Source organism: Sinocyclocheilus anshuiensis, unplaced genomic scaffold (genome assembly GCF_001515605.1).
Source record: "Sinocyclocheilus anshuiensis isolate Anshui unplaced genomic scaffold, SAMN03320099.WGS_v1.1 scaffold1902, whole genome shotgun sequence".
In the NCBI taxonomy this organism is placed as follows: Eukaryota; Metazoa; Chordata; class Actinopteri; order Cypriniformes; family Cyprinidae; genus Sinocyclocheilus; species Sinocyclocheilus anshuiensis.
The window spans coordinates 104879-112571 of record NW_015544233.1 but is presented as its reverse complement, the minus strand read 5'-3'; positions in this window follow the sequence as shown (position 1 = coordinate 112571).

Here is a 7693-nt window from a genome sequence, read left to right as displayed (position 1 = left end):
ATATATCAGAGAAGTGGGGTGGGGTGGATGGGGGTTATAAATCACATCAAGGAGAGCAGATCCCCCTCAGTAGAAATCACATTCCAGGGCCAGGGGCCCTTAGGAAAGAGCCTCATAGGCCTTCCTGGATTCTAGGCCCCCCTGTACACAGTCCCCTTTCTATTTATTTTGAATTAAAGAAAATTGTGCAAATGTTAATATTTGCATGTAAAACGGATAATATTACATTTAGTTGACTACATCTTTGCATTTTTAACTAGATTTTTCTCTTGCAGGATTTCACACAGCTCGTTTTATGGTAGAACTGGGGTGTCCAACCCTGCTCCTAGAGGGCCACCATCCTGCAGCGTTTAGCTCCAAACCTGATCAAACACATCTGAAAAATCTGACAAAATTCTTCAGGATTACTCAAAAAAAATTATATTTTGCTACATAAATTACATTATATGATTGTTTAGGGATGGCACTAAACCATGCAGGACAGTGGACCTCAAGGGTTGGAACTGCCCACCCCTGAGGATAAAGATTAGACAGTTAAAAAAATGTAAATAAAAATACAAAATATGTCTATGCCTCAATTTTAGGACACTTAGACATGTCATACATGCAGCATATTTTGAATATTCCATATTTGTTTGCATCATATAAATCATATAATTATTAATGACTTGGGCTGTTTTTAATACCCTAAAAGGGCAACGTGTCCTGGGAGATACAACTCATAAAATCCAAAATCTATCAAACATTACAACAATTATTTTGAATATGTTTTACTTAAGTCGAGATGACATAAAAAGTGACATGAAATTATTTTTTTGCTGATCATTTTCCACTCTTGCCTGTTTTAGGGTTAAGTGGGTCAAAACAAAACCTTGAAAGTTCATGTTACTGCATTTAATATTAATTTTAAATTATAATACAATTTCATTTAGTAAACAAATCACATTCATTTGGGTATCTAAAATCATTACATTAAGTTCACACTTATGATTTGTGAAGGCAAAATCAGCAAGGCAGCTCACTATATTAAAATAATAAAATAAAATGTTACCTAAATGTTTTACTTGAAGTCCTTCTGACACTTAAAGTTAATATTTCAATTATTTAACGACACATTTATGTGCATATAGTTCTCTAATGTTGGTTAATGGTCACTGTAACCCGGTTTAATGTCAGATCAAGAATATTTTGTCTCCGGGTCATCCTGTGGACCCATCTTCACCAGCGGGACGTGGGCGATAGGAGGGGCTGCGTCCGGGCCGACCTCCCGGCCCAGCAAGCTCCGGATGGCCCACCGGTCTTCTTCCTGCGCTAGGACCAGCAGGCGGAAACGATCTTCCTATTCCCTCCTGAGGTCCATCATCGCCTCATGTTGCGAGTGGTGAAGACCGGCAAGAGATTTTACCAGCTCCGCAAGCGGCGTTGATCCAGCTGGCTGCTGCATAGTGGCGTGACGACTTCCTCGTCCCAGGTTTCGGCACCAGTGTAACCCGGTTCAATGTCAGATCAAGACCGCCCCCAGCCCTCTGTCCGACACGTCAGTCTGCAACAAAAAAGGGAGATCAAAGTTAGGAGAGTGTAAGAACGGCCCGCCGCACAGGGCAGCCTTTACTTTGGTCAGAGCCTGTTGGCACAGCTCCGTCCACTGGATGCATCTGGTGCATCCTTTTTAGTGAGATCCGTTAGCGGGCTGGTGAGCTCCGAATAAATGGGTATAAATCTCCTATAATATCCCGCCAGCCCGAGGAACTGTCTCACCTCCTTTTTGGTCTTGGGACCTGGGCAGGCTGCAATCGCAGCAGTCTTGTCAATTTGGGGACGCACCTGCCCATGCCCCAAGTGGAAGCCCAGATATCGTACCTCCACAAGCCCAATTGCACACTTCTGCGGGTTCACTGTGAGTCCCGCAACCCTTAGCGATCTCAGGACAGCGCGCACATGTTCGAGATGCCGCTGCCAATCATTACTGTAGATAATGATATCATCCAGGTAGGCAGCGGCATACGCGGAATGGGGCCGGAGGATTTTTTCCATGAGCCGCTGAAAGGTAGCGGGAGCCCTGAACAGCCCGAATCGAAGAGTGTGTCTTTTCTTTGGATAAGGGTGATAAGGGGATCTGCCAAAAACCCTTTTGCCAAATCCAGTGTCGAGTAAAAGCAAGCCGAACCTAACCGATCAAGCAGCTTGCCAACTCTACGTCATTGGATAAGCGTCAAATTTTGACACAGCATTCACCCTTCTATAATCGACACAGAAACGGACAGAGCCGTCCGTTTTAAGAACTAAAACAATCGGGCTCGCCCAGTCACTATGTGATTCTTCTATTATGCCCAACTCCAGCATGGCTTTTAATTCATCCTAAACCACTATTTTCTTGTGTTCGGGTAAATGATAGGGTGGCTATGGGCCACTTCCCCGGGGATCGTTTCCATATGGTGCTGTATGGAGCCTGGAGCAAATTCTCCATAGAGAGCCACCCCAAGGTGTGGAGTTTTTCCCGAAGATCCATGACATACTGAATTTCACTTCGGCTGTTTGAAGGCCCCTCCTCCCAAGCCTCTCTAATGACGTCAAACACCCCACGGGGCTGACGACCATAGAGAAGCTCGAATGGGGAAAACCCAGTGGAGGCTTGAGGGACCTCCCGCACCGCAAACAACAGGGGCTTGAGCCACTTATCCCAATTGTTGGCATCCTCTCTTACGAATTTACGAACCATGGATTTCAAATTGCGATTAAATCATTCCACCAAACCATCCGTTTGTGGGTGATAAACGCTGGTGAGGATCGATTTAATGCCCAACACTTCGTATAATTCGCTTATTGTACGTGACATAAACGCCATGCCCTGATCAGTGAGAATCTCCTTGGGGATTCCCACTCAGGAGATAATGCGAAACCGCCACAATCTTTGCAGAAATGTTGCACAGCGGCACAGCTTCTGGATATCGTGTTGCATAATCCGCCAGAACTACTGCAAAATGATGGCCACGTGCTGAACGTTCTAATGGCCCGATGAGGTCCATGCCAATTCTCTCGGGGACCTCCACTAATGGCAACGGAGGCAATGGTGCTTTTGAAATGGCCGGGGGATTAACCAGCTGGCATTCACGACATGCCGCACACCACCGGCGGACATGCTCGTGGATGCCCGGCCAAAAAAATCGGGCCATGAGATGTTCACGTGTTTTGCTTCCCCCAAGTGGCCTGCCTTGGGACTACAATGAGCCACCTGGAAAAGCATTTCCAGACGGCTTTTTGGCACTAATAACTGGGTTGCAGCTTCTCTTGTCTGGGAGTCTTGAGTCACCTGATACAACCTATCTTTTATAATGGAAAAATATGGATAGGTGAGCGGCTGATCAGGCTGGAGAAGCTGTCTGTCGATGCTGCGGACCCTATCATACGCATTTTTGAGCATCTCATCCCGAGACTGCTCGAGAGGAAAGTCATCTCGTTCAGGCGGCAATAACTCCACCCTCACTCTCGTTTCTTCTGAGTCAGTCTGAGATGGTCCCGGAACAGCATCCCCTTCCTGAGCCACCGCCTCTCCGCTCCCCAGTCCTGTCTTCCAAGATGCATCCGCACACAAAATCACCAATAATTATGCAAATGCTGGCCAATCCATACCCAAAATCAGCGGATGCCTAAGGTTATGATTAACCGCCACCTTAATTCTATGCTTTGTCCCCCGGAATTGAATACCTAGCGGGTAGCCGACCCCCTCCCCCCCCCCCGTGCACACACCTTACCTTAAACGTGCGCTTCATATCCAATGCCTCTTGCTGCATCAGGCTTTGATGAATAGAGGTTTGGTTACAGCCTGATTCCACAAAAGCCCCATATGTACCCCGCTTAATACTCACAGGTATTCTGTACTGCTCGGCTTGATCAGGGGCAGCCCCCGGGGAGTCGAGGACCCGGATCAACATTACCACTTCCATTACAGGACACCGGTCCTGAAAATGCCCCGGATCCCCGCACCTCCAGCAGGCCGCCCAGGCTTTTCTCCCACCCCAGCGGCAGAAGGATGGCCAAGAGATTGGCGGAGAGAGGGGGAAGGTGGAAATGGTGCGGCTGCACCGGCGGTCTCCACCATGCACCCTCGTGTCCCCGATCTATTCCCCAAGACCACAGTTCTCTGCTGTGGGGCTTGCGGGGTTGCGTTGCCCCATGACCTAGGGGCGGGAGTTGGGTGAAAAAGAGAGGGGAAGGGTTTGGAGAGAGAGAGATAGAGGTTAGGGAGGGGCGTGCCTAACTAGATGATCCTCAGCCAGCAGGATGGCCTGATCCAGTGATGTCGGATGGTGGCACTGGACCCACTCGGATGTCCTGCTGGGCAGCCACGCAACGAACTGCTCCAGTACCACCAGATCGACCACTTTGCCAACGTCACGTGTCTCGGCCATCAGCCACTTGCGGCAAGCGTCTCTGAGCTGTTGTGCCATGACAAATGGATGGCCGCTGTCCCCCAGATCCACCGAGCGGAAGTGCCGTCGATGCTGCTCGAGGGAGTGTCCGACTCGTTGTAGAATGGCCCGCTTCAGATCGGCATAGGCCAGGAGGTTCTCCACTGGCAACTGTTGTGCTGCCACCTGCGCCTCCCCAGACAGCAGCGGGATCAAGCGCACTGGCCACTGAGCGCAATCCCACCCACATGCCTCCGCTGTCTTTTCGAAGAGGTCCATGAATGCCTCCGGGTGATCCTGTGGACCCATCTTCACCAGCAGGACGTGGGCGATAGGAGGGACTGCGTCCGGGCCGACCTCCCGGCCCAGCAAGCTCCGGATGGCCCGCCGGTCGTACTCCTGTGCTTGGACCAGCAGGTGGAAACGATCTTCCTATTCTCTCCTGAGGTCCACCATCGCCTCATGTTGCGAGTGGTGAAGACCGGCAAGAGATTTTACCAGCTCCGCAAGCGGCGTTGATCCAGCTGGCTGCTGCATAGTGGCGTGACGACTTCCTCGTCCCAGGTTTCGGCACCAGTGTAACCCAGTTCAATGTCAGATCAAGACGAAGAAGTCAGAGATGGTGAGTGAACAAAGCTTTTATTAGCCTTTTAACAAAACAAAAGACAAAACACAAATTCCTGTGAGGCTGCCTGCCGTACACAGTTTCACAAGCCCAGCACCCTGTGGTCCATCAGTCTCTCTCCCCTTCACAGGTGTGCGGGCTGCTATATCCGTCTCCCCACCAATCACTAGAATTAAAGACAGGTGTTAGTCATCATTCACTTGACCTCCTTATCACTGCTCGTCTCCTCACTCGTTCCCCCGCTGCAGACTCCAGCCTAACACGCCCCCCTTGCCACATTCACATTGACACAGGTAAACAAATAAAATATTTAAAATGTAAAAAAAAAGAGCCATAGGTTAGGTCATATGTATAGTCTAAAAATTATTCAAAAGTAGTCAGAATACAACACACACACACACACACAAACACACACACACAAACACACACACAATTACTTTTTTTCCCAGCAAATATTGATGTAGGCTGTTAATTATTATTAATTTGGTTACTTAATCACCATATCATATAATTAATTTGGTAACACTTTACATTAAGATTCCCTTTATAGAGGATTTATAAAGTTCTTAATAAATGACTAATAACCCACTTACAAATGCATTATAAATCATTGATAAGTAGTTATAAATGCATGAGCCATCGCCTCATGTTGCGAGTGGTGAAGACCGGCAAGAGATTTTACCAGCTCCGCAAGCGGCGTTGATCCAGCTGGCTGCTGCATAGTGGCGTGACGACTTCCTCGTCCCAGGTTTCGGCACCAGTGTAACCCAGTTCAATGTCAGATCAAGACGAAGAAGTCAGAGATGGTGAGTGAACAAAGCTTTTATTAGCCTTTTAACAAAACAAAAGACAAAACACAAATTCCTGTGAGGCTGCCTGCCGTACACAGTTTCACAAGCCCAGCACCCTGTGGTCCATCAGTCTCTCTCCCCTTCACAGGTGTGCGGGCTGCTATATCCGTCTCCCCACCAATCACTAGAATTAAAGACAGGTGTTAGTCATCATTCACTTGACCTCCTTATCACTGCTCGTCTCCTCACTCGTTCCCCCGCTGCAGACTCCAGCCTAACACGCCCCCCTTGCCACATTCACATTGACACAGGTAAACAAATAAAATATTTAAAATGTAAAAAAAAAGAGCCATAGGTTAGGTCATATGTATAGTCTAAAAATTATTCAAAAGTAGTCAGAATACATTACCTACAATTAGTAATCTAGATTGCTTAACTTAGTACAATTTTCATCATGCAATTTGCAATCAATGACAGATTACAATTTGTAAATAATCTACCCATCATTGCCTCTTGGAAGGTATTTACTAGGTTTTGTGTGGATTATCTCTTTTTTCAACTAAAAATTATTATTTTCTTTTCTAACTAAAATTAGCTTGTCTAGGTTCTGCATATTAGGTTGTATAAATATTTAAATCTTTAATGTAGCTCTGTCTTCATGTTGGTTTTCCGAGAATTCAGTCTGCTTATTCACCCAATAAAAAGTGAAATAAAAATAACAAAGCAAATAGGGGCAAAGGAAGATGCTGGGCAGAGGAAATCCATAATTCAAGAGGCTGAGAAGCATCCATAAACAGCCCTGCCTGTCCCAGTGCATTTTTCCATGAACAATTGCTGGAATAATCACACCTCATAAGCCAAGATCACAGAGGAGGCTGATGCAAACCAGACAAATGCATATCAATAATTAGTGCTGGTCGGGAAGTCCAGCCGAGACAGAACAGGACACTGCTTTTATCTAGCAGCAGGAGGAGGGGCACTAAAATGATAGTCATGGCTTTGTGACACGCACAGCATACTGAATCATTTGAACAGTATGGAAGGGTAGATATGAACGGTATAATATACAGTATAGAAGGGAAGAGAGGGAAACAGTGTAAGAAAAAGAAAAATGGGAGATTGTCAGGTTAATTTAGTGTGATTAATTAAAAAAAAAAAGTATTATTTTAAAACATTTATAACATTTACATTTATTATGATTGCATTTTTATTAAAAATCCAATAATTATATTTGTTTATTTGTCTATATTCTTTAATTTATTTATTTATAAATCTGTGAACACTAATACACAGTATGGAATGGCAGAAAGGGATTATTCATTCATTCATTCATTCATTCGTTCATTCCTATACATGCATGCATTATGGAAGGAAAGAGAGGGAAACAGTGTTATAGATAAAAATGAAAGGTGTCAGTTTAATTTAGTCTGATTAATTAAAATGTATTATTAAAAAAAACCCACAAAATAATACATTTAGTATTATTGCATTTTTTTATTAAATGCAATTATTTACATTTGTATTTTATTTATATATTTTATCAATTTATTTATTTATCTATGAACTTTATAATATGGAAGGGAAGGGATGGTCTTATTTATTTTTATTTTTTTTATTTATGAAAAGTATAATATACAGTACGGAAGGGAAGAGAGGTAAACAGTGAAACAAATAAAATGAAAGGTTTTCAGTTTAATTTAGTTTAATTTTAATTTGTATTTTTTTTGGAATTATTATTATTATTATTACTACTACAACACGTACTTCTTTATTTCTGTATTTGCTCAAATTAAATTAAAATGTGTATTTATTTTACATTAATTTTAATTGCATTTTATTTGTTAAAAAATATTTGTTTGTTCGTAAGT